The sequence below is a fragment of the Schistocerca nitens genome, chromosome 2 (genome assembly GCF_023898315.1).
Source record: "Schistocerca nitens isolate TAMUIC-IGC-003100 chromosome 2, iqSchNite1.1, whole genome shotgun sequence".
Lineage (NCBI taxonomy): Eukaryota > Metazoa > Arthropoda > Insecta > Orthoptera > Acrididae > Schistocerca > Schistocerca nitens.
The window spans coordinates 931,967,387-931,993,988 of NC_064615.1; the positions used below are offsets into that span (position 1 = coordinate 931,967,387).

The 26,602-nt window shown below is 42.7% G+C and overlaps 1 pseudogene; it reads left to right on the forward strand.

Moving 5' to 3' along the window:
- Positions 1 to 16,732: 16,732 nt before the first annotated feature.
- LOC126238620 (5S ribosomal RNA) lies at positions 16,733 to 16,850 on the forward strand (annotated as a pseudogene).
- Positions 16,851 to 26,602: the final 9,752 nt, after the last annotated feature.

The following is a 26,602-nucleotide window of genomic DNA, read 5'->3' on the forward strand; positions in this document are numbered from 1 at the left end:
CGCATTTTCAACATGTCCCCAATGAAGTACATCAACGCCTGTTTGCAGCTCGGGTGTCCATTTAATTATCATTTCATTTCTAGCAAATCTGCATGGTCATCAACGGTAACTGTTCTTCCGGAACAAATACTACCGACATATATAGTTAAAATATGACTTCCCGGCCATTGACTTTCTTGTGCGAACGCACATGCTATGCCCGAACTCGTACGGAATTTGGCAGATTAATCTGCCACGAGTAATGAGTATGATGGGCAAACATCTATTAGGCGCACTACGAATGTAGTGGTGTGGACATGTTGGGAATGTGGGTCTCCCGGGGAGCGTGCAAGGGATAAGTCCCTGCAGGCGCACTGTCCTCTGTGCCATCGTTGGCTCAGATGGATAGAGCGTCTGCAATGTAAGTAGAAGATCCCGGGTTCGAGTCCCGGTCGGGGCACGCATTTTCAACACGTCCCCAATGAAGTACATCAACGCCTGTTTGCAGCTAGGATGTCCATTTAATTATCATTTCATTTCTAGCAAAGCTGCATGGTCATCAACGGTAACTGTTCTTTCGGGAACAAATACTACCGTCATATATAGTTAAATTGTAATCTTCTAAATGGTATTGTATATCTTTAAATTTAAAGCATAAATATATGTAAACTGTATGTCATGAACCGAGTGAGATGGCGCAGTGGTTATCACACTGGACTCGCATTCGGGAGGACCACAGTTCAAACCCGCATCGGGGAATCAAGATTTAGGTTTTCCGTGATTTCGCTAAGTCGCTCCAGGAAAATGCCGGGATGTTTCCTTTGAAGGGCACGGCCGATTTCCTTCACCATCCTTGATTCGCTCCGAGCTTTTACTCCGTCTCTAATGACTCGATGTCGGCTGAACGTTAAACCAACCTTCCTTCCTTCCTTCCTTTCTGTATATCATGAAAATCTAAATCTAAACTTGTATTTTCAATGTAAGGATTGTGATGCAAAACACATGTACTGGGGAGTGGTCCAGTAGGCATTATAGAAGTTTCAAACTAGTGGGCCAAGGAATGAGGTTTACGGTATGGTGTTCTAAACCAATAGCGTGCCTGAATGGACGAATAGTACTTTTTTGTTTGTGATTAATCACGGGCACGAACACGACGAATATATGAAAAACGTCCATACCATTAACTGAAAAGTCCGAGACCACTGTGAAAATATTTTATCCTTTTTATTTTTGATATGCAACAAGTATTTATTAGTAACATTATAGATTATTGGACATAGTAACATAATTATCGGAAAATTTACAACCGCTGGTGACCCGCGGGGCAGATTCACATACTTAAGCTCGGGGACCGCCTAGTCACGTGACGTGATAGCACCGCTCCCTACGCATAAATTCAAAACTATAGCGTCACTGATGTTAATATTTACGGTGTAGCGCACGAAAATGAATGGTAGGGCGGGAGCTAGGATTTTTGCTACGTGGGACAAGCTCAAATTCGCAGCCTCTTTTTTAACAAACCCATAAAAATCAACAGTTTCAACAGTAATTTTGGTAACACATCTAATAACATTAACTTACTCTACTGGTTGACTACGTTCAAAGTCAAAACAAACAAAAAACAAAAAATAAAACATGATTTCTCACTGTACAATTAATAAATTTAAAATTTCACTTTCTGAGCTTTTTTTACAACAAAAATGTTTATGATCTCATCACAGTTTTTGGAAGATCTGTGGAGTTTATATTAAGATTTGTTTAATCTTTATGGAGCAGCTGTGCTCCTCAAATAATTTTTAAATAGTTCAAGGTTGTTGAAACGATCTTTTTTAGCGGAAACAGAAACTGGAACTCAAGAAATGTTTTTGAAGCCTTAGTAAGGTTAGTTCTCCCTTATTTAGATCTTCTACATATGTATCAACCAGCTGCTTCGTCCTTTCAGTCCTCCAATTGCATTTCTTGAATTTGGACACCACACAGAAAAATAAACTTTGCACTAATTTTCTCCAGTGTCTTAAACCTGGTACTCAGCTTCATTGTCAGACTGTTAGTTATTTCCAACAGAGACGTCCTGAACAAATCTTCCTGTGAATATTTGGATGCTTCGATGCTTCGTCTTCACAAAGCTCTTCGGCCATTTTTTTCTTTCTTCTAATTTTCTTCTGAAGATGCCATTGATATCTCATTATTTTCTGCTAACACTTTGGCCTCAGAAAGAGCTTCGCGAGTACAAAAACTAAGAGAGCTCAATAGCTCAATAGTTATTGAATATTTCGAGCAGCTTTATCCATCGTAAGGTCTTCCCTTTTCTGAAACTGATATATATATATATATATATATATATATATATATATATATATATATATATATATACATAGGGGTCAAGGTGGTTGGTAGAGGTAGCACCTTTGCTTGAGGTTGACTCAGTACTGGTCCTCACCACCCCAGGGATGAGCTGAGGAGGTATGCAAGACCTTTGCCTCTGAGGAAGCTACGTCCAAGACCGTCCGTGCGTGGTGAAGAGCCACATCCTACACGAGGTGACGCTGTTAACGCAGAACACGGCGGATCTATAGGAGAAAACCTTGAAAAAAAATCTCACATTCCAAATCCTCAATGCGTCTGTACTCGAGTCGAGCGCAGCGAGGTCAGCGTCTGTCCATCTAGTAGGTGCGGCTGTATTATATGCTCCAGGAACTGACAATCCCTGGTTCTAAACACCCAGTGGAAACACTGGACCAAAACTTACAAGCTATCATGATTCGTGAGAGTAATGACGGAATTACCCCAGGTGGTAACCAATCCACTCGTCGACAGACGACAACTGGGTTTTCGGATTCTGGGGAACCCGGGCCATCACGATCAGAGTTCTCAAGCAAACTTCGTCCCAAGGTTCCCATGTACATTGGTACCTTTAACATTCAGACCCTAATTCAACCTGGAAAATTACACAACTTAGTAACAGAGCTAGACCAACAAAAAATTAAGATCTTAGCGTTACAAGAAACTAGATTCACGGATGAAAATACAATAGACTATGGAAACTATCGCATCTTCAAGAGCAAGACTGACAAACGAATTGCCAATGGTACACCACTCCTGGGCATGGCATTTGCGGTGCACAGAAATATATTAGGCTCAATTAGAGAGGTCTCTTCCATAAATAATCGCCTCATGACCATGCGTATCCAGTGCGCCAACAAGAAATACACATTGATAAATGTTCATGCACCCACAAACATAGACAACAAAAAACGCCAACTACAAACTGAAAAATTCTGGACTAAACTTGAAGATGTCATGGCCAAAATTCCCCGGGATGATATCAAAATCTTAATGGGAGATTTCAATGCACAAATTGGCAGAGAGAAAGAACACCAAAAAACTGTAGGAAAATATCCAGCACACAGATTCACCAACAGAAACGGACTGAGATTTATTGAACTATGCCAACAAAATAATCTAAAAAATAATGTCTACATCTTTGAGAAAAAAACCTAGAAAACAAAAGACCTCGAGGTCCCCCATACAAGAGATCGGCGAATATCAGATTGACCACATTGCCATCTCCTATTTCGTACAGAAAGAGATCCATGATGTCCAAGTCCGCAGAGGGGCGAACATTGACTCAGACCACTACTTAACACGTATTAAAGTGAAATTCACCCCAAAAAAATTCTATCCGAAGAAAACACACATGATGAAATTTGACACACGAACAATCAAAGAAACCAATCTGAAGGAGGAGTGGGAAAAGGAACCAGCTGACTCTTGGGAAAAATTTCGAACAAAAATTACAAAGAAGGCAAAAGAACTGATCCCATTGAAAAAGAACACAAAACACCCCTGGTGGGACTCTGAATGTGAAAAAGCGCTGGAAGAAAGAAAGAAAGCCTTTCTGAAGTATAACAGTAAAAAATCCCCAGAAAATCTAGATCACTTCCACAACAGCAGAAGACAAGTGGAAAAAACAATCAGACAAGTCAAGAGGAAGTACCTAAAGGAACAGTGTGAGTCTATTGAAGAAAATTTCCGTAACTATAATGTACGAGACCTTTGCTGGGAGAATCAATGGATACGGCTCACGAAATCTATGTTTCAGAAAACCAGATGGAAAACTAGCGCTCACAAATCTGGAAAATTGTGAGGAGCTGGCAAGATACTTTTCCGGACTCCTCAATTGCCCTGAACCTTCTTCAAGATTCCCTCAAGAAACTGCTGTCTACACAAATCCAGAATCCCCACCACCTACACTAGAGGAGATCCAAAGACATATTCATAGACTGAAAAACAACAAGGCATCAGGAGAAGATAATATCACTGCAGAACTACTTAAAAATCTTGGACCAAATTCCCTCAAAGAACTCACTCAAATCATCACAGACATTTGGCAGACAGAAAAACTACCAGAAGATTGGAAATGCGCCCTAATTCATCCACTGCATAAAAAGGGAGACATGGCAGATATAAACAACTATCGAGGAATCTCCCTTCTCCAAGTCACTTATAAAATCCTCTCAGCTTGTCTTCTTCAACGAACACAAGAACAACTCGAACACAGCATTGGTGAATACCAAGCTGGCTTTCGCCCTCACCGATCCTGTGCAGAACAAATTTTCAATTTGAAGACAACACTAAAATACAAAGCAGTCAGAAACAGTCCGATCATTTGTTCCTTTGTTGATTTCGCAAAGGCTTATGATTCAATCGATAGGCAATCTCTCTTTATTATCCTTGAGGAGCTAGGACTCGATCCGAAAACCCTAAACCTTATCAAAGAAACGCTCACAAACACAGCTTGTAAGATAAAATTCCTGGGTGAAACATCAGAGCCCTTCCTGATCAAAACCGGCGTCAGACAAGGTGACGGCTTGTCTCCACTCCTCTTCAACCTTGTCTTAGACAAAGTCATCCGAGAATGGGAAAAAGAACTGAAGAATCAAAATTACTGGAAGCCTATACAACTAGGAAGATCTAAAGATGGTATTAAAATTTCATGCTTGGCATTTGCAGATGACGTGGCCATTCTAGCAGAAAACGAGACCACAGCAATTAAACAGATAGACATTCTCAAAGAATGCGCCGAAAAAGTTGGGCTACAAATTTCCTTCCAAAAAACCAAATTCATCTGCTCAAAATTTGAAACTCAAAAACTGACTACAAAATATGGACAAATTGAGAGAGTTCCATTCTTTAAATACTTAGGCGAGGTCCTAGAACCAACAGGGGGAGAGAAAACTGCACAAAAATTTCGACTGCAAAAACTGAAAAGAGCATACTGGAAAACCCACAACATCTACAATAAAAAGTGTCTCTCCATTCACTCAAAAATACGACACTACAATACAGTAATCAAGCCCGAAGCACTATATGCCAGCGAAACACTCACACTCCATAGAAAAGGCGACCTGGAAGGCATCCTGAAAGAGGAACGCAAAATTATCAGAAAGATTCTTGGCCCAAAAAGAACTGAAGATGGATACAGGTTACAGTCTCGGAAAACTACAGAAAAATTATCTAACCTCGCCGCAGACATCCGGAAAAGAAGACTAAAATTTTACGGTCATATCCACAGACTCCCAACACCCAGACTCTCCCACAAAATTTTAATATACATTGAAAAATTGAAAACCATACCCTGGATACAAGAAACCAAAACAGATCTAGCAAATGAACAAATAAATTCTTCAGAAGTTATAAACAGAAATGTATACAGGCAAAAAATCAATAGTTGGAAAGTACAACCCGAGAATGAAGTTTGCAAGAGACAGGGGACAAAATGGACAGAGGAAAGAAAGAGAATTCATAGGGAAAGAATGAGAGAAGTTTGGAGAATTAAAAAATTGAATCGGAAAGCTTTGCGTGATCCGTATGGGTCCAATCGCACATTATATATATATATATATATATATATATATATATATATATATATATATATATATATATCACACGAGAAACAGTAATAGACTAATTAAAGCAATGAATTTGAGTTTTGTCGTATTCTTTAAAATAGAGTATGCCCCAGTTTTTGTTTCTGATGCTGAAAATTTATAAGTTTCAGCTTCTTACAGAGTCTTCATAACTTAATTAAAATGTTTGTAAACAGCTTCCATCCCCTCTCCTCTTGCAGACCATGTCCTCGTGTTCTGATATTTTAATGTTCTGGATAAATATTTTTGTAAGATTTCCCATCTTGAAGTTGAAGGCTTAAAGAATAGAAAAAACAATGAATAGTTCTAAGAAGTCTGATCTTCAGCAGATGTTCGGCTGCAAGAGCTCCTACTAAATTTAAAGAGGGAGCAAAACGTGGTACAAAATAGGCCACTTCATTCGTCTCAAGTACTCTCAACTGTACCCCTTTTTACTTTCCAGTAATATTTGCCCAATTGTCATAACGCTGTCCTTTGCAGTGTCTTCTGTTCAACCGATATTGCTCTATTTCTTGAACTATCTCCTGACTAAGGCCTTCTGTTTTTCTCTAATTGTAAAAAATCAACAGAACTCTCCACAACTTCTGAGCAGTTTAACTTGACATAGAGCGCTACTTAAGTCATCTGCTCATTCTAACTGAGATCTTCAGTGAAGTCAACATCAATTAACCGAGCAAGGTGGCGCAGTGGTTAGCACACTGGACTCGCATTCGAGAAAACGACGGTTCAAAGCCGCGTCCGGCCATCTTGACTTCAGTTTTCTGTCATTTCTCAAAATCGCTTCATAGAAATGCCAGGATGACTCCATTGAAAGGACACGGCCGACTCCATTCCCCATCCTTCCCTAATCCGATGGGATCAGTGACCTCGCTGTTTGGTCCCCTCCCCCAAATCAACCAACCGATCAACCAAAATCAATGAAAAGTACTTAACATATGAAATATCTTTACTTGTATCTTGTCTTACTTCGTTGGAAATTAAATCAAGAAAATCATCTTGTATATTTTCGGAAATATAGCTAATCTGTCCTTTCTTGTGGCTTTCAATATGCTGACGAAGGAGGGTACTGTAGTGTTATGTGAGATTAATGCTATTTAGTAATTTGCCGCTCTCCAGATCACCAAAATCACCAAATTTTTATGTTCTTCTAAACGGATTTTCTTGCCTTGCTAGAAAAATAACAGCATCAATGATACAGGTCAACACCGCTCTTCAATGAAATTTCTCTTTTTATTGTCTTCTAACTCTCTGTCTAAGCCCTCCTTTCCGAGAGAAGACTCTAATAGTGATCCACAAACAAAAAGAAAGCTTATGGTTTGGTGAATTTTCATGCTCACCTAATTTTTTGCTAAACTGTTTCCAATTAAACATGTAAGAATGATTTTGAGTCGAAATTTGAACTTAATTGGTAAAATAATCAGCAGCCGTTACAGTATAAAACATTATTGCTCTCATGATAGCCTAGCCATTATCTTTTAACTTGCGTCCCATTTTTAACCCCTTTCGAAACCAATCCTTGTTTTAACTGCAACGTTCTCTATAGCTTTCACTGATGTCAGGACCACATTCGTTTTCTGCTCTCATTTTTATAACAGAAGATATTTCGATGTCAGAAAACCTCTTCGGCCATGTCCCAGGAGCATTAAAATCAAATACAGCTCTCAAGTTTCACCATTTTGATAAAGACCAGCTGATGTTCCAGGAATTGGTGTTTCATACGTCACTGCTTTATATACTTCCTTCTCACTTCTTTCGTCTTAGTTACACCGAGCGAGGTGGCGCAGTGGTTAAACACTGGACTCGCATTCGGGGGGACGACGGTTCAATCCCGCGTCCGGCCATCCTGATTTAGGTTTTCCGTGATTTCCCTAAATCGCTCCAGACAAATGCCGGGATGGTTCCTTTCAAAGGGCACTGCCGACTTCCTTCCCCGTCCTTCCCTAATCCGATGAGACCGATGACCTCGCTGTCTGGTCTCCTTCCCCAAAACAACCCAACCCAACCCGTCTTAGTCGTTAACTTCAATTTCACCAGAAACCAAAAAATTTAAAATTCATACTGAACTTTGAGATTTAGTGCCCTGGAGTAATCTGTTTCCGTCATTTTATATTGTGGTAGTATTACAGTAACGGTAAGGGGTTGATCCCCGTTAAAAATGCCGCATAAAAACTGATATGGAAAGAAAACGATGTGTACGTAGTCCCTTCCTCTCTTGTAATTTACGTATACAAACCCGCCGGTAATGTAAAAAACCTTGTTATCATATAAGATAGAACAACAAAAATCTACCGTTATTTGCTTCAAGCTTAGATGCATATTTTCATTCGTAAATTTCTATTTCTATTTATACTCTATTTGATGTTCTTTTTCATACCTATTTGTCATTTTTAGAACATTCTGAATTCAAATTCATTTTTAAATGCTTCGTATTTGGATATGAATGGATACGTTTATGTATGTATGTCTTAAAGCAGAGACTATTTGACACCTTATGTTCTTTAATCTTTCACATACGCAAAGATAATGCAGAGTCGCGACTTGGACGTGAACAACCAAAATAGAAATTAAACCAAAGCACATGGCATCATGCTTTGTATACATTTTTTCGTTCTCTTTCTTGTGCATAGCATCCATTTCGATCGCTTGAATTCGTTAAAAAGAAAATATCACACAATAAAATCAGAATAAAGATAATTGTAAATGTGATATTAAAAACAAAAAATGCGATAAATTAATACAGTTTCAAGCTATCCATTATGAATTGTATTTATGTTATACAATATTACCTGATATTTTGTTTTCAGTTCTGGAAGCAGGCTTTGTGAAAAAAACAAATCCAGTTTTCATGTTTCAGACAACACCTCACTTACTTTCTTCCTATTTTCTTCAACAATTTTTCTATACGTCGCTTCACTACTTCGTTTTCCGCTATCCATTAACACAAAAGTTATTAAACAAATTTTCTTAGACCACTTCCCTGTCGACTATTGAAACGTTTCTATTTATGATTGCAGTTGTTTTACATGTATGTAGTTCTATGGCAATTATTTTTATTATAATTTATCAAAAACAAATATTTTATACTTAACCTAAAAATAAAATTTCACACAAAATTTCCCGCCCCCTAAATTCTACCACTTGGGGCAGTGCCCCATCTGTTCCCTCCTGGATCCGGCCCTGATGAATGGTAGTACACCATCCTGACACATCACACCAACAAATTGTCATTAAAATACGCGTTTTGAGAGTACATTCATTTTATATACACCCCGATAACTGAGTAGTCAGAGTGGCGGATTGTCGTCCTACGGGCCCTGGTTCGATTCCCGGCTGTGTCAGGGATTATCTCCGCTCATGGACTGAGTGTCGTGTCGACTGGGTGTCGTGTAGACTGGGTGTCGTGTCGACTGAGTGTCATGTCGACTGAGTGTCATGTCGACTGGGTGTCGTGTCGACTGGGTGTCGTGTCGACTGGGTGTCGTGTCGTGTCAACTGGATCATCATTTCATCTCCATCCGGCGCACAAGTCGCCCAGTGTGGCGGACCTGCCCTGTAAAGGGCCTACCGGCCAATGACGCCAAACGATCATTTCCATTTTTATTCACCCCAGATGTCTACACTTATTTACCCCTCGTGAGGAATATGTCTTTAACTACGATGTTCTACAACAGCTAGTTTAAAAACGTCCGTTACAAATTCCTGTAAACGCCGTTAGTAAAGAAACAACGTTTACGATGTATAAATATAAGGAAACATCTGGATCTGGAATAGCAGGCATCTTTAAAATGTCGACAAGGAAAACGAAAAGCATACAAAAGCAATTGGTTGCATGTATTTCATTATCAATTATCTTCAATTTCAGCAGTTGAAATGTTCTGATACGTCCACAACGGAGAAGAATTATCGACTAATGTTAAAATGCTTCAAATGGCTCTGAGCACTGTGGGACTTAACATCTGAAGTCATCAGTCCCCCAGAACTTAGAACTACTTAAACCTGACTAACCTAAGGACATCACAGACATTCATAACCGAGGCAGGATTCGAACCTGCCGATGTAGCGGTCGCGCGCTTCCAGATTCAAGCGCCTAGAACCGCTCGGTCACAGCGGCCGGCGACTAATGTTAATGCGAAAAGTAATAGAAAAAATATGGCAATGAAATAGGCAATCTTAGCCGACAAACAATACGAGTAACTTTGCTAATTTCTTCCGCGGGCCGGATTGAAACCAATCGCGGGACGGGTCCGACACGTGCGCCGCCGGTTACTCACTTGTGATTAGAAGTATAACGAAGAAATTTTGCTTTCTGCTGTATATGGGGGTTTCTTCCGTTATATGACTGAAAGTTCATGTAGTTGATAGCCATTAAGAGCTTGTATGCTGTGAATATTGCAGTCTTAACCGATCACTGTTGCGTCTTCTGTTACACGACAGCATAGAGATTCGCACTGAAGTGTTGCTCCCAACATAACACTGGGCACAGGAGGATTTTCCCTTCTCATTAAAATTCTTGAGGCTTGAAGCAATAGCTATAGTAACATTTTTAAAATGTATAACTAGGTACAGAAAGATAAATGTAAGAAAGACACAAATTGACACTTCCCTTTGGTCTTGGTGCATCCTTCCATACTTCCCCTTCTTTTTTCCCCCTCCAAAGCAACATTAGTTTGAGCCACTTGCCGCATGTTTTGCTCGTAACTGGAGCTGGAGGCGCCTGTAACATTTAGTGGTCATCGCAACAGAATATGTCGGTGACCTCGTGTAACATCGGTTAGGCAAGGGGTTTTGTATTGTATGTATTGTATGTGAACCAGGGACCTAGAAACGACGGAGAGGCTCCGTCCCCGCCGCAGCCGCAGTGGTCCACAACCCCACGACGACTACCGCAGTCCACTTCACCCCTCCGCCGCCCCACACCGAACCCAGGGTTATTGTGCGGTTTGGGCCCCGGTGGATCCCCCAAGGGAACGTCTCACACCAGCCGAGTGTAACCCCTATGTTTGAATGATAGAGTAATGGTGGTGTGCGAGTACGTGGAGAACTTCTTTGCGCAGCAATCGCCGACACGGTGTAACTGAGGCGGAATAAGGGGAATCAGCCCGAGGCAGATGGAAAACCGCCTAAAAACCATTCACAGACTGACCGGTTCACCGGACCTCGACACAAATCCGCCGGGCGGATTCGTGCCGGAGACCAGGCGCTCTTTCCCGCCCCGAATATGCAAGGGGTAGTGAACCTTTTTACCTAGCGCCCACTTTGTTATCTCTGTTAGTAGTGAAATTTTCTAACTGCCCACCGGTTCCACAGCAAAGGTAATTTATTTACTCGGGAAGTAACTCTACTTTATAAAATTTATAAAGATACAGCAAATTAAAGGATATTATAATAATCACTTACAAACACTTTATTTCAAAATTTTGTGAAATCCTAATCAAAATGTTTTTAAAATCTCTACCGTCTATCGTCCACCACGAAAGCTGAACGCTCACTAGTGGACGGCTGGGACCAGGTTGACTACCACTAGATTAGGCTCTGGTCAGTTTGCACTTTGGCACTAGTAAGTTCAATCACAGTTAAACAACGAATATACACAATTACCTTCAAAATTAGCTTTGTAATGCAGTACACGTTATTCTTCTACTGCCTGAAAATAGTATTTTAGTCTTGAAAAATAATAATAATGCATGCATGAGCCGTTATTAGTATCTAAACAGATATGGCAAATTGAAGAAAGAAGCGCAAGAAATGTACGTGCATGTACTTGGCTCAGAGTGGCGTTCAGAATCACGTTCCATTGCAACAGGAGGTATAATTTGAAACTTTGAACAGCGTTGACCTATTACATGGTACTTACGTAGTTGGCACTGTTTATCTTGATTAGTGTAGTGTATACTCAGAAATGTTTGACTGCAGCAGTACAACTGAAATGTATTTGTGCTACGACGAATACGTAAATGGATGTGTGCCGTATTTCTCCTTGTTTGCTGTATTCCAACTGATGAAAAATTACACATTTCTTAATCGCCGTTGCCATTATATGTGTTCAATGATTATTGTTTTGTTTCACATTATATAGAAATGGCTACACTATATTTACGTGCATAACAGTGTCGGATGAGTTTTTTCGAGCGATTATTGTATGTGTTATTACTATTCCTTTGTGTCTGAAAGACAACGTAATAATTACTGATAGTCTATGGCACTAGAAGTCCTTGTTAGTCGTAATTAGCGGTAGTTAGAGGTAGCAGTTATGTTTTTAGAGGAAACCGCAGTAAATACGAGTCATTGCATTGGACATTACTGTAATTTAGTTACACATTTAGTGGCGAAAGCTATTTGTATTTCGAACAGAGTGGCATTGCATATCTTCAACACTGTCTATTTCTTTTTGTCACGCAAGCTGAACCAGTACCCAAATTTGATATTATGTCTGTGAACCTTCGTCGTTAATCATCTTTCTTTTATATCAACATAAGAGCTTTTCTACGGCAATGGGATCATTTTTTCACTTTCTCTGGAGCAGTGAGAGTTTCCTATAAAGATTGCAACACAAAACCCGTCATTAGTACGCTTTTGAGGTGCAGGAAGATCGACGACATATTCGCATATTTTATTTCGAAAGATGGAGGACATTTCAAAAACATAGCCTAATGTTATGCCTTTCGACTAACTAAAGATTGATCAGCAAGAAATAAACACCTTACATGAAGTTTCCTCGTTCTATCTGTAATAGTATTATTCATACTCACGGTTAGAGCTCGAAAGTAAGGCGATTTTACTCATCATTGCTACTGTTCGCTAGGCTTCTTCGTCATAGTGATGACAACACTCATTACTCCAGAGCTAACAAACAGTTTCCAGTTACATTTTGATGTCTGGGAAATCCTGCACTCAGCACCTGTAAGCATTATTTGAACAACACATATATTTTCACAGTATACCTATTCATTCGTGCTGCTAAGCCACGCAAATACCTCTGTCTGAACACAGTAACCAGAGAGGAGGGTAACAGAGTAATGACCTGGAGGGAAGCTTGCCCTGTGGAGAGGCAGTCGCGCGGTACAGAGCGAGGACATCTGTCAGGATTTCTGCTGCTGGCTGCTGGCCCGGCTTATCTGTGTAATTTTGATTAATGCGGGAGACACGTGGCCAGGGTCTCAAGAGCGCCCATTTGTAACGCACGTCGGTGCGGACAAGGGATCTAGACCGTCAGCACGCGGAATGATCATCTTCAGAGACACTAGAGAGCGCTGACAAAATACTGCCGGAAGATCTACTGCCAACAAAAATTGTTCAGACATCATTAGTCAAAAAAGGTAACGCAGCGAGCACAGACGATAAGATCATTCCCCAGCCCTGCAGTAGAAACATTTACACACTAAGACGAAAGAAGAAACGGCCGCTATGGACGAGCGGTTCTAGGCGCTTCGGTTCGGAACCGCGCTGCTGCTACGGTCGCACATTCGAATCCTGCCTCGGTCATGAATGTGTGTGTCAGGTTTAAGTAGTTCTAAGTCTAGGGGACTGAAGACCTCAGATGTTAAGTCCGATAGTGCTTAGAGCCACCGCGAAGGAATTATCCGAATGGGACGGAAACCGGCGGATAAGATGTACACGTAGCCCACAGATTATAAAACTTCCTGGCAGATTAAAACTCTGTGCCGGACCGAGACTCGAACTCGGGACCTTTGCCTTTCGTGGGCAAGTGCTCTACCATCTGAGCTACCCAAGCACGACTCACTCCCCGTCCTGACAGCTTTACTTCTGCCAGTACCTCGCCTCCTACCTCCCAAACCTTACAGAAGCTCTCCTGCGAACCTTGCAGAACTAGCACTCCTGAAAGAAAGGATATTGTGGAGAGATGGCTTAGTCACAGCCTAGGGGATGTTTCCAGAATGAGAATGGTACAGCACTTGCCTGCGAAAGGCAAAGGTCCCGAGTTCGAGTCTCGGTGCGGCACACAGTTTTAATCTGCCAGGAAGTTTCATATCAGCGCACACTCCGCTGCAGAGTGAAAATCTCATTCTGGAAATAACGATAACTTCAGAAAAATTGGATAATTTATTTAAGAGAAAGAGCTCCAAAAACTGAGCAGGTCGATAACACGTTGGTCCACTTCAGGCTTTTACGCAGGCATTGACTGATAGAGTTGTTGGATGTCCTCCTTAGGGATATCGTGTCCAATTATGTGGCGCGTTAGATCGTCAAAATCCAGATATGCTTGGAAGTCCCTACCCTTAATGCTCCAAACTTTCTCAGTTGGGAACAGATCTGGTGACGTCGCTGGCCAAAGTAGGATTTGACAAGCACGAAGACACGTAGTAGAAACCCCCACCGTGTACGGGCCGACATTATCTTGCTGAAATGTAACCCCAGGATGCTTGCCTGAAGGGCAACAAAATGGGGCGTAGAATGGCGTCGACGTACCGCTGTGCAGTGAGAGTGCCGTCGTTGACATGTCATCGTACCGCTGACTGGGGCCTTTCCAGACACGCCTTCGTTGGTCATAGGGGCTCAGTTCGAAGTGCGACTCATCACTGAAGACAATTCTACTCCAGTCAAGGAGATTACACGCCGAAGACGTGTCAGGAGACGCCTGGACAGGGATGGGATACCAGCATGACTTTCACCTGCTGTACGGCCTGACAACTAGGATTGGTGGGCTGGGATGCCATTTCGTTTCATATCAGGACTTCTTTCATTGTCATCTGCGGCGCTCTTACAATACAGCCGTACGTCGACGAGATTCTACGACCCATTTTGTTGCCCTTAATGGCAAGCCAGCCAGGACTTACATTTCAGCACGATAATACCCTCCCACGCATGGCAACAGTTTCTGCTGCTTGTCCTGGTGCTTGCCGAAACCTGCCTTGACCAGCAACGTCGCTGGATCTCTACCCAGCTCACAAAGTTTGAAGCATTACGAGCAGGGCCCTCCAACCATCTCGAGGTTTTGGCGGTCTAGAGCACCAATTGGATAGAATTTGGCACGATATCCCTCAGTAGGACATGCAAAAACTCTATCGATCAATGCCAAGCCGAATAACTGCTTGCATAAAGCCCAAAGGTGAACCAACTTTACATTTACTGGCTCAATTTGTGAAGCTTGAAAAGTATGTGCTAAGGTCTGATCACGGTAGATCCAGAAAATAAAGTCTGTAGTTGGAATGAGTATAATGTCTTTGAGTAGGACGATCTTTGATGGTTAAGAGAGCCGGGCGCGAGCAGTAAAAAACTCCTAGAGTCGCAGCTAGGTGCCCGGAGGAAGCAGATATGTGGTGACACATTTAACGTAGGACTCGCGCTCGCTGCGCAGTTATACTGAGCGAACTTTAGCACGTAAATGAGAGGATATATATAATAATTTCAAAATGGGTTTTGTTAGATAATGTTCAGAGTTAGGAACTGTATGTCCATGGTTTGACACAGTAAGCGTTTTGTAAAATTTTTTGTAAGAGTGATTCGTGCTACAAAAATGTTGGAAATGGTAGGTTTTGTGTATGACTTAAAATTTTAACAATATATATATATATATATATATATATATATATATATATATATATATATATGTATATATATATATTGTTGCCCTTAATGGCAAGCCAGCCAGGACTTACATTTCAGCACGATAATACCCTCCCACGCATGGCAACAGTTTCTGCTGCTTGTCCTGGTGCTTGCCGAAACCTGCCTTGACCAGCAACGTCGCTGGATCTCTACCCAGCTCACATTGATATATATATCAATATTGTGTTTAAATCAAACAGCCTGAATCATAATCCACATCCTTTGCTTGTACTGAATATGAAAATGAGTAGTAAAGTAAAGTTAACCACCAGAACGTAAAGAAAATGAGGCCTCTATGCAATATATATGTGCAGTTCAAAGTCTGAAATCGATTTTGGTATAACTACAGTTATCGGAGGAAAGTTATTTCAAATAACAAATTTTATGCCATTGCACAACTGGCATTATTCAAGGCAAGATATAATTTCATTAAGTAAACATCAGGGCCAAAAGTTAATTTTTCAGTACCATCTTCATGCCATTGTAAAAACGGCATTATTCTCTTAAACTTTATTGCTGAGTCAAATACATGTTTCATCGCTGGCAAAATGGAGGAGTGCAAGAAACAAGTTCGCAGCCGTAGTCTGGTGCAGGTTTGTTGAATAGTTAGTTTGGAACAGTCTTATCATCGATACTTTCACTAATTAAAAAGGAAACTGTTTTGGTTAGATACTTTCGAGTTCTCTCTCCCATCCAATATTTCTGTAATTGTAATCTTTTTATTTTGTCTGTATGTGTACATTACACCTACCGATTTCTATCCCATTCGGATTATTCCTTTGTGGTACTTTTTTTTTTTAATTTTTTTCTCAGAGTGTATATATCGATCGAAAAGAACACCAACATAGACATAGAGATTACAACACATTTTTGGCTAAAATACTAAGTCTAAAGATAACGAAAGGTAAGCTAGACGAAGGGAATCATGGTGGTACAGACAACGAGAGAGCAGAAGTTTTTGAACTGTGGTGTAACAGAAGAAGGATACCGAATGTTATTTGGATAGGTCGGATGATGAATAAAGAGTAGTTGAATGGAATCCGGCAGACAGAACTTCATGTTACAACTTAACTGAAAGAGGAAATACGTTGGTAGCACATACCTTCAGCTAAGAGGAATGATCTGATAGTGGAGAGAAGTGGGGCTGGCAGGAAGTGTAGACTGAGATCGAGATTTGACTTCAGTAACAGTGTCTCGATAACGCTGCTAGCTGAGTGTACAGTATCCCAAGATTTGGAGGTCAGTATGCCTATCCAGCCAACGGCCTTGCCACAGTGGTAACACCAGTTCCCGCCAGGTCACCGAAGTTAAGCGCTGTCGGGCTGGGCTAGTACTTGAATGGGTGACCATCCGGTCTGCCGAGTGCTGTTGGCACGCAGGGTGCACTCAGCCCTTGTGAGGCAAACTGAGGAGCTACTTGATTCAGAAGTGGTGGCTCCGGTCTCGGAAACTGACATACGGCTGGGAGAGCGGTGTGCTGACCACATGACCCTCCATATCGTCATCCAGTGACGCCTGTGGTCTGAGGATGACACGGCGGCCGGTCGGTACCTTTGGGCCTTCATGGCCTGTTCGGGAGGAGTTATGCCTATCCAACATCATACCGCCAGGTGACCAAATCGAACACGGTCGACTGTGTTACTTTCTGCACTGTGTGTTCCCATCCCTCACCACATAAAGGAATGTCCAGCATTGTCGAACATGATCGTTTTAGTGGTCCAGGTGTTCTGGTGTGGGGAGGTGTAATATTTCGTGGGCGCACTAACCTCCAAATCTTTGGAGACGGTGCGCTCACCTGTCAGCATTATTGTGACACTGTACTTCTTCCCTATGTGCATATAGTCGAGGGTGCATTTGGTCCTCACTTTATTTTTATGGATGACAATGCGCGACGGCATCTGAGCTGATGGCGGAGGTCTTGGATCGACAGAATATTCGGCGAATGGACTCGTCCGCCCTTTCCCCCAACTTAAGTACCATCGATCACGTGTGAGATGCGTTGGGGAGATGTACTGCAGCACTTCCACACGCACCACCGACCATCCAATTGTTGTCAACCGCGCTGTTGTAGGAATGAAATGCTTTAACACAAGAACTCCTAATCAGTTTTGTGGCCAACGTGAGATCACATTGAAGAGCTCGTGATGCTGTCCGTGGTGATGGCACGCCCTATCAAGAACCATGTCCCGCTTTTTGCGGTGTCCAGAGGACCATCATAACTCGGGAGCTTTGCCTCTGGTGGACATGTACTCCATCGACTGAGCCACGCAAGCAATGTAACTATTGTCTGTTATTCAAAGACTATACCATAGCAGTTGCGTCTATGTACGGTCCAAAGTTCGTCGAACGGGGTTGCTTGGGAGTGACAGATCAAACGACAGTTACTTTCGTCCTCAAGTTTTGTACAACAGTGTAACAATCACAACAAGTATCAAACGACATGAGAGACAAACCGGAAAAATCGCAACGGGTCAACATAGCTCGACAAAAGCGTAACAATAAGTGCTCTAGAAACTTAAATGGGAATCTTTGGAAGTCATATGATATTATTTTCGAGAAATTTATACATTTCTGAATAATTTCAAACACATTATGGCTCAACAGGGGAAGTAACACATTATTTCGATGCTCAGTTGTCTGATATACTGTTTGAAATTGGCATTGTCATCATGAAGAATGATGCAGAATTTTTAATAGCTGGCCTACGCACCGAATAGTAGCGTCACCTGAGCAGAGGATGTTTGGTGGCGAGAAAGCCTCCAAGGAATACTTTTTGAATAGCGAATGAGGAGCGTGTGAGAGAAATCTCGTGTTGGCTGCAGGTGGGGCCTGATGTTCAGTCCAAGATAGGGCGCTGTCTGGTACCGGCTCCAGCTAGACACGACGTGCAGCCTCTCCTCTGTCTCGTCACTTTCCTTGAAGAGGGTTATAAGGAAAAATAAGAGGACGACAGTAGCATTGCAGAAATGTTGCACTGTCCGCCACAAAACAACACGAAGGGAACTCCATAAAGTTGGCATTGCAAGGTGAGATGGAATTCCAAAACCACACATGACTGCTGCAAATGCCCATGTCGGTGGTGATTTCGGCAGCCATATCTTGATATTCCATGGGCCCCAAGGTTGCTATACAATGTTGCCCTTTTATGTGTCCGTTTTGGCTGATCGGGTCCATCCCATGGTACAACGTCTGTTCCCCAAAGGTGACGCAATGTTCCAAGACAACAGGTCCATGTTCATGCAGCTCGTATCGTTCAGGTCTGGGGTGAGGATGAATTTTCGCATCTCCCCTGGCCACCACACGCACCAGATCTCAATATTGTTGAGCCTTTGGGTCTGCTTCGGAGCGAAGCGTGCGTTGTCGCTATCCACCTGCAGCATTGTTAACTGAAATTGCCACTATTTTGCAGAAAGAATGGTATAAAATTCCCTTAACACCATACAGGACCTGAATTTCTCCATTCCGAGACTGGAAACTGTTTTAGATGCGAACGGATTTCCCATGCCGTGTTAGGCATGTTAATGTTTTGCATTTTTAGTCTTGCCTCATTCTTGTCCACCCATGAATGTTCAGTGTAACCAAAGGCAAAAGCGATAGCTACCTTCTACTGGTTTCAATTCATGTTGGAAAACCCAAACAGTTAATTACTGTTTGGGAACACTTGTTCTCCATTTCTTCCGGTGAATTAGTCATGTATTTCCCTACAGCAATCGACACGAACCTGTATTTCAACTTCGCTGCACGCAAAATCGAATGTACTGTAGTTTCTATTTGCCTAAAAATAGGGCCATGTCTCACGGTAAACCACACACCTGTTCTCTTCGACAATAATGCGAAGATCATCGCTGTTTTCTGGAACAGCAACAGTGTTTGATCGTCCACAAAATTAGTCTGTAACGGAATCAAGCTCAAAATGAAATTCTGCAAACCAAATGTAAGCAGTCTTTTCAGAAGGTGCACCAAAGTAGATTTAAAAAAAGTCTATTCTGAAGGTAATTAACTACCAAAAGTTGAACGAAGTTACCCGAAGGCCGTGCGGGGTAGCCGCGCGGTCCGAGGCGCATTTATACGGTTCGTGTGGCTCCCCACGTCGGAGGTTCGAGTCCTCCCTCGGGCATGAGTGTGTGTGTGTGTTGTCCTTAGCGTGAGTTAAAGTTAGATTAAGTAGTGTTTAAGCCTAGGGACCGATGACCTCAGCAGTGTGGTGCCATAGGAGCTTACCACAAATTTCCAAATGTTTCACACGGCACGTCGACTGGTGTTATCGAGTTGCGCTTAGGACATAATTACACTACTGGTCATTAAAATTGCTACACCACGAAGATGACGTGCTACAGACACGAAATTTAACCGACAGGAAGAAGATGCTGTCATATGCAAATGATTAGCTTTTCAGAGCATTCACACAAGGTTGGCGCCGGTGGTGACACCTACAACGTGGTGACATGAGGAAAGTTTCCAAGCGATTTCTCATACACAAACACCAGTTGACCACCGTTGCTTGGTGAAACGTTGTTGTGATGCCTCATATAAGGAGGAAAAATGCGTACCTTCACGTTTCCGACTTTGTTAAAGGTCGGATTGTAGCCTATTGCGATTGCGGTTTCTCGTATCGCCACATTGCTGCTCGCGTTTGTTGAGATACAATGACTGTTAGCAGAATATGGAATCGGTGGTTTCAGGAGCCGTGCTGGATCCCAACGGTATCGTATCACTAGCAGTCGAGATGACAGGCACCTTATCCGCATGGCTGTAACGGATCGTGCAGCCACGTCTCGATCCCTGAGTCAACAGATGGGGACGTTTGCAAGACAACAACCATCTGCACCAACAGTTCGTCGACGTTTGCAGCAGCGTGGACTATCAGCTCGGAGACCATGGCTGCGCTTGACGCTGCATCACAGACAGGAGCGCCTGCGATGGTGTACTCAACGACGAACCTGTGTGCACGAATGGCAAAACGATTTTTTTTTTCGGATCAATCCGGGTTTTGTTTACAGCATCATGATGGTCGCATCCGTGTTTGGCGACATCGCGGTGAACGCACATTGGAAGCGTGTATTCGTCATCGCCATACTGGCCTATTACCTGGCGTGATGGTATAGGGTGCTACTGGTTACACGTCTCGGTCACCTCTTGTTCGCACTGACGGCACTTTGAACAGTGGACGTTACATTTCAGATGTGTTACGACCCGTGGCTCTACGCTTCATTCGATCACTGCAAAACCCTACATTTCAGCGGAATAATGCACGACCGCATGTTACAGGTCCTGTACGGGCCTTTCTGGATACAGAAAATGTTCGACTGCTGCCCTGCCCAGCACATTCCCCAGATCTATCACCAATTGAAAACGTCTGGTCAATGGTGGCCGAGCAACTGGCTAGTCACAATACGCCAGTCACTACTCTTGTTGAACTGTGGTATCGTGTTGAAGCCGCATGGGCAGCTGTACCTGTACACGCCAACCACGCTCTGTTTGACTCAATGCCCAGGCGTATCAAGGCCGTTATAACGGCCAGAAGTGGTTGTTCTGGGTACTGATTTCTCAGGATCTATGCACCCAAATTGCGTGAAAATGTAATCACATGTCAGTTCTGGTATAATATATTTGTCCAATGAATACCCCTCCATTCATCATCTGCATTTCTTCTTGGTGTAGTAATTTTAATGGCCAGTAGTTTACTTAAAGTTACTCCTGGAATGACTAAGAAAATGCACTGTCGTAAGCAGTGGTGTTGTTGTTGCGTGTGGCGTCACCACCGATTGTCGTCGTGTCAGCCTGAAGCTGCATACTCCCCGCCTCCCCCTCTCCTACGAGTGCTGGCGGAAGTGTATGTATGGCAGACGCCCGCCATAAAGCGCAGGGTGAATCTGACGCGTTTTTACAGCCACCTTATTCCGCCTCCCCAGGTTCGGCGTCGCTTTATAGAATTTATGGATCAACACTGCATGCGGCCGGACAGTTAAACGACGCCGTCTGCCGAGATAAACCCGAAAATAAAATAACGACGCGGGAGAGCACAGCCACAGGGACAACTCCGGCAGTGGTATCTGGCGCGTTTCCTTTTACTGGCGCCAAACAAAGTTACGAGCGCGATGACGGGCTGCCGACTGCCCAGTCACAGGAACAAAACAAAACAAACGCCAAGGCGGATTATTCCCAGCTCTCGCGGTACTCGCGTGCTTATGGAGGATGAAGCTTACCACCCCCCCCCCCCCCCACTTCCTCCCCCCCCCCCCAAGTCGTGTTCAAATTTTCTCGGATGATACGAGGGTCACCTTTTAAGTATATAGACTAGCTCTACAGAAATGACCTTACTATTATTTTAAAAAATTATAATTGTTAAAACAGCAGCAGCTCAGCAATTTGCCGCGAGAGGCTAAGTAAACAGTCTTCCGAAAATAAAACGGAATTTCATACGAAGGCTTTCGTTGGATATCTTTTTACGATTTTGGTAAAGAGCTTACCAAACAACAATGCCTCGAGTCACTTTTGTGGTGGTAAGTCCCTCTGGGACCAAATTGCTGAGGTCATCGGCCGCTAGGCTTACACGCTACTCAATCCAACTTAAATTAACTTACGTAAGGACAGCACGCACACCAATGCCCGAGGGAGAAAGAATTTGGAAATTTGTGGTAAGGTCTTATGGGACCAAACTGCTGAGGTCATCGGTCCCTAAGCTTACCCACTACTTAATCCAACTTAAATTAACTTACGCTAAGGACAACACACACATCCATGCCCGAGGGAGGACTCGAACCTCCGACCGGGATAGTCGCGCACCAAGCTAGGCGGTTCAGTCAGCGCGGCTACCTCGCGCTGCCCGCCTTGTGAAGACAGTCTGTGTTTTGCATATCGTTGTGTTTGATCATAGAGTAGAAATATCTCTGGAGTGAGCATTGCGTCTGCTCTTGTTGTCAAGATTAAACTGGAATTGTCACGTGATCTAGGGACGACGTCGATTGTTTAACGCCAATTCGCGTCCACCATCAGGTGACGTCTCGTCTCGTCACACAACACCAGTGGAGGCATTCGCACAGGTCGTCAACGGAACGCCACGTCATTTCACGGTACATCAAGGTTTCTCCGGAAGAAGATTTTGACGGTACCAGTCTGTTAACATCTTAAGTTAACCTATTTTCGCCGCGCTCATTCTCCTTATAATAGTGGATTTTGTACTGTTGTATCTTCATAATCTTTATTTTATAATACCGCTTTGTTTTAGCGACAAATTGGAGATGTTCCATGACGACTGGGATACTTTTTCCACTTTCTTAGACAACCGAGGTCGTATATCTGAAGGCGAAAAGTTATTTAGGTTTTACGATAACACAATGGCGCTGACGCCCACAATGAATATGTATAAGAACATAAGTAGACGAAGGAAATTTCACCATATGACATTTTAAGCAAAAAAATCAGCTTTAATGAAGGAGTCAAATACAGTTGTTGATGACGTTATGAATTACGTAAGAAAAAACATAATGGATAAGTTTAACAGGCTTCATTAATTCGTTTGAAGCTTTCTTTAATGTGTATGAATGTACATATTTTCTCTAGCAAATAATTGTCGATGTTTTGAAACGTTGTCTCACTTCTCAGTAATTTACCAAACATAATTGATCAAGAACATAGGTTATAAAGTTTGCTTCGGCCATTGACAAATTTTGACGTTGTTAGCTCCTCAGTTCTGATACTATACTCTAACATTTTATACATATTAGAGATGGTGTCTCAAAACCCCAATTTCGCCGTTCAGTACTGTGTTAAGCGACTTGACGAGATGTGATATGAAAGACATTGTAAATACATACTGACGTGAAGCTTCTGTGATGTCATGCTCGTTCATTTTGCTCTTCAAAGCCAAGAGCCCAATTTATTTCAAATATCAGACGTAAACTGCTATGGTGCCTGCAAAACGTCTATACTAAATCCACAGCACTTACGAAGGGAACCTGTCTTTACTAGCGATTTGACAACATTCAAAATTTATAGGATAAATGTCGGACACATCTACGGCGTCCCGAGATCACGTGACCATTGTGGCAACGTATGTTGAGAGCACAAAATCAATTCTGCGCTTCTGAAAACTCACTCCAGAGATATTTCTACTCTATGTGTTTAATATGTCACGCATATTCGGATATAATTTTCCTTCTTTTCGTTACTGTCATATAAGGACTACCTGACAATTTCAAGTATTTATTGAATTGATGCATAAGTTAGTATCGTTTTCCCTAAGTTTAATAAACACAGAAGACGCACATAACGCAAACTTTATTCACCAATAATACATTCTCCTTAACTATTTACAAGGTCTCCCAACACTAGGGTAACTTCTCGTTTCCGCAACGTGGTTTTGAGGCGAGAAACTCGTTGGCCCATGTACGGAACCATTTTCATCCGGGAAGGAAGTTCCTTGAAGGTTGTTCGATAGAGAGCGGTAAATGTGAAAATATGAGGGCATAAGATCAGGTGAATAAGGTGGGTGCGGAATGACTTCCCAACCCAACTCCTGTAGAGTATTTTTTGTCAGTCTAGCAGAATGCGGGCGGGCGTTACAGTGGCGTAGCATCACATTACGCTGTCTTCCTGGTCGTTGTTTTTCGAATGCGTCTGGAAGACGCCTCAGTTGTTAACAATAAATGTCAGCAGTGGTGGTTACACCTCGGGAAGCAGTTCGCAGTTCACCACACCGTCGCTGCTCCACCAGATGCATAACATTATCCTTTGTGGATGTGGACAGGTCTTTGTACGGGGAACAGCTGCTTTGTTTGGGCTCAGCCATTCCTTTCTATTCCTTACGTTAGCATAAGGACACCATCAGTCGTTACAAGTAACGATACAGGACAGGAATGATCGATGTTGTTGACGAGTCAGTTGATGACGAGCAAGTAGTGATGTGCACTACTGGCCATTAAAATTGCTACACCAAGAAGAAATGCTGATGATAAACGGGTATTCATTGGACAAATACATTATACTAGAACTGACATGTTATTACATTTTCACGCAATTTGGGTGCATAGATCCTGAGAAATCAGTACCCAGAACAATCACCTCTGGCCGTAATAACGGCCTTGATACGCCTGGGCATTGAGTCACACAGAGCTTCGATGGCGTGTACAGGTACTGCTGCCCATGCAGCTTCAACACGATACCACAGTTCATCAAGAATAGTGACTGGCGGATTGCGACGAGACAGTTGCTCGGCCACCTCTGACCAGACGTTTTCAATTGGTGAGAGATCTGGAGAATGTGCTGGCCAGGGAAGCTGTCGAACATTTTCTGTTCGAGTCTCGGTCCGGCACACAGTTTTAATCTGCCAGGAAATTTCATATCAGCGCACACTCCGCTGCAGAGTGAAAATCTCATTCTGGAAAAATGCTATGAACTTACACATCAACCTAATATTATTCGTTGCCACATCCTTTTTCCGGGGCATAGGAGCTTCTACAAACTGGTTTGAGCAAGACGGGGGCAACGTATCTATGGAAAGTTCTGTGACATCTGAGAGTCACGTGATGTCTTCTTTGTTCGAGTATTCAGAGACAAGTCCTACATACCAGCCTCCTCTGGTTCAGACAGGTGGGATGCTGTCTCCCACCCACTATTGTGGCTTTAGGACATCGAAAATTCACCGAAAATTCCACCCATTCTTCTGGTCTGTAGAACAGTGCTTCGAATCCTGTTTGTGTTCTTTTCACAATGCTTTGTGGGATTCGAAATATGTTATGAACTTTTAGATACATACTTGTTCTGATTTTCCTCTCTGTGTTTAGACACCAGTTTGCTTCGAGAAGTGAGGAAAATAGAACATAAGTGCCTTAACATCCCTGACTCCAACAGCAAATATAACCTAAGCCCACTCAGCATTTAGCCGGCCGGGGTGGCCGAGCGGTTCTAGGCGCTACAGTCTGGAACCGCGCGACCGCTACGGTCGCAGGTTCGAATCCTGCCTCGGGCATGGATGTGTGTGATGTCCTTAGGTTAGTTAGGTTTAAGTAGTTCTAAGTTCTAGGAGACTGATGACCTCAGAAGTTAAGTCCCATTGTGCTCAGAGCCATTATGAACCACTCAGCGTTTCAGAAAAGTGATAAACACCACAGCAGCTACAGAACTCAGAAATCTTTCTCTCTCTGGCACCGGCTTCAGACAAGCAACTAAAATTCGAAAAGTGGTGAGTGTCCTGTTTAGATTTACAGATATATTTATTTCTACTTCCAAACATCGTCGATCTGACGCGTAAAATCCAATATTGCAGTTGATATCGCTTTCTGGATCTATTCCCTCAAAAGCGCGCAAATTGCAAATTGTGTCAGGGAGGAAAGCTGGGAAATTTCAAAAGTGGGCCACGATCATTTTAGAGTGTGGGTTTAAGTGTGGCAATGTACATCGCAAAATAGAGGCAAACTACATTGCAGCGATCTTTTTTGGAAGGTATTTAGTTACATATTCAACTCTATTTAATAACTCCTTAAGCAACTCGTACTCAAGGACAAGGGAAGGACGTAGTATCTCTCAAAAAGCGTGTGATGTGTTTGAGGGAGGAAGGCTGGGAGGTTTCACAAGTGTGTCGCAATCTTTATAGAGTCTGTCTTCACGTTTGGTGGTGGTGTTCCTCGGAATGAAACGTGTAATTCCGTCGCAGATTGTTTAAATATTGTTGTGTCATCTGCAGCACTGTCTCTTTGTGCAAAGGTATGTTTAGTTCCTTTAAAAGCTTCAAGATATGGATGTGGCAATAATCCGCACATTGCTTGGACACCAGATGTAATAGCTCCTGAGGCAGTTCATGTTCGACAACAAGGGTACCCGTGCACCGAAGGTGAGGTGGAAGGCTGTGGGAATTTCCAGCGTAACAGGAAGTGCTTAGCAGGCGGCGGCCCTGTGGCTGCTGCGTGCCGGTGCCATGAGCCTGGCTGGCATGTGGCTTCTTCCAGCAGGGGCGACTCTGCTGCAGAAAAGTTTTCGAGATACATTTAATGCGAAATAGCACAGTGTAACTACGTGCTTCCTTTCGCTAAGAGAATTAAAAAAAAGAAGGACTGCAATTAACATCCTCTGAATTGTTTAAAATACCAGCAACAATTTCGAGTTGCGATGTGGTTTCAGAAATAAAT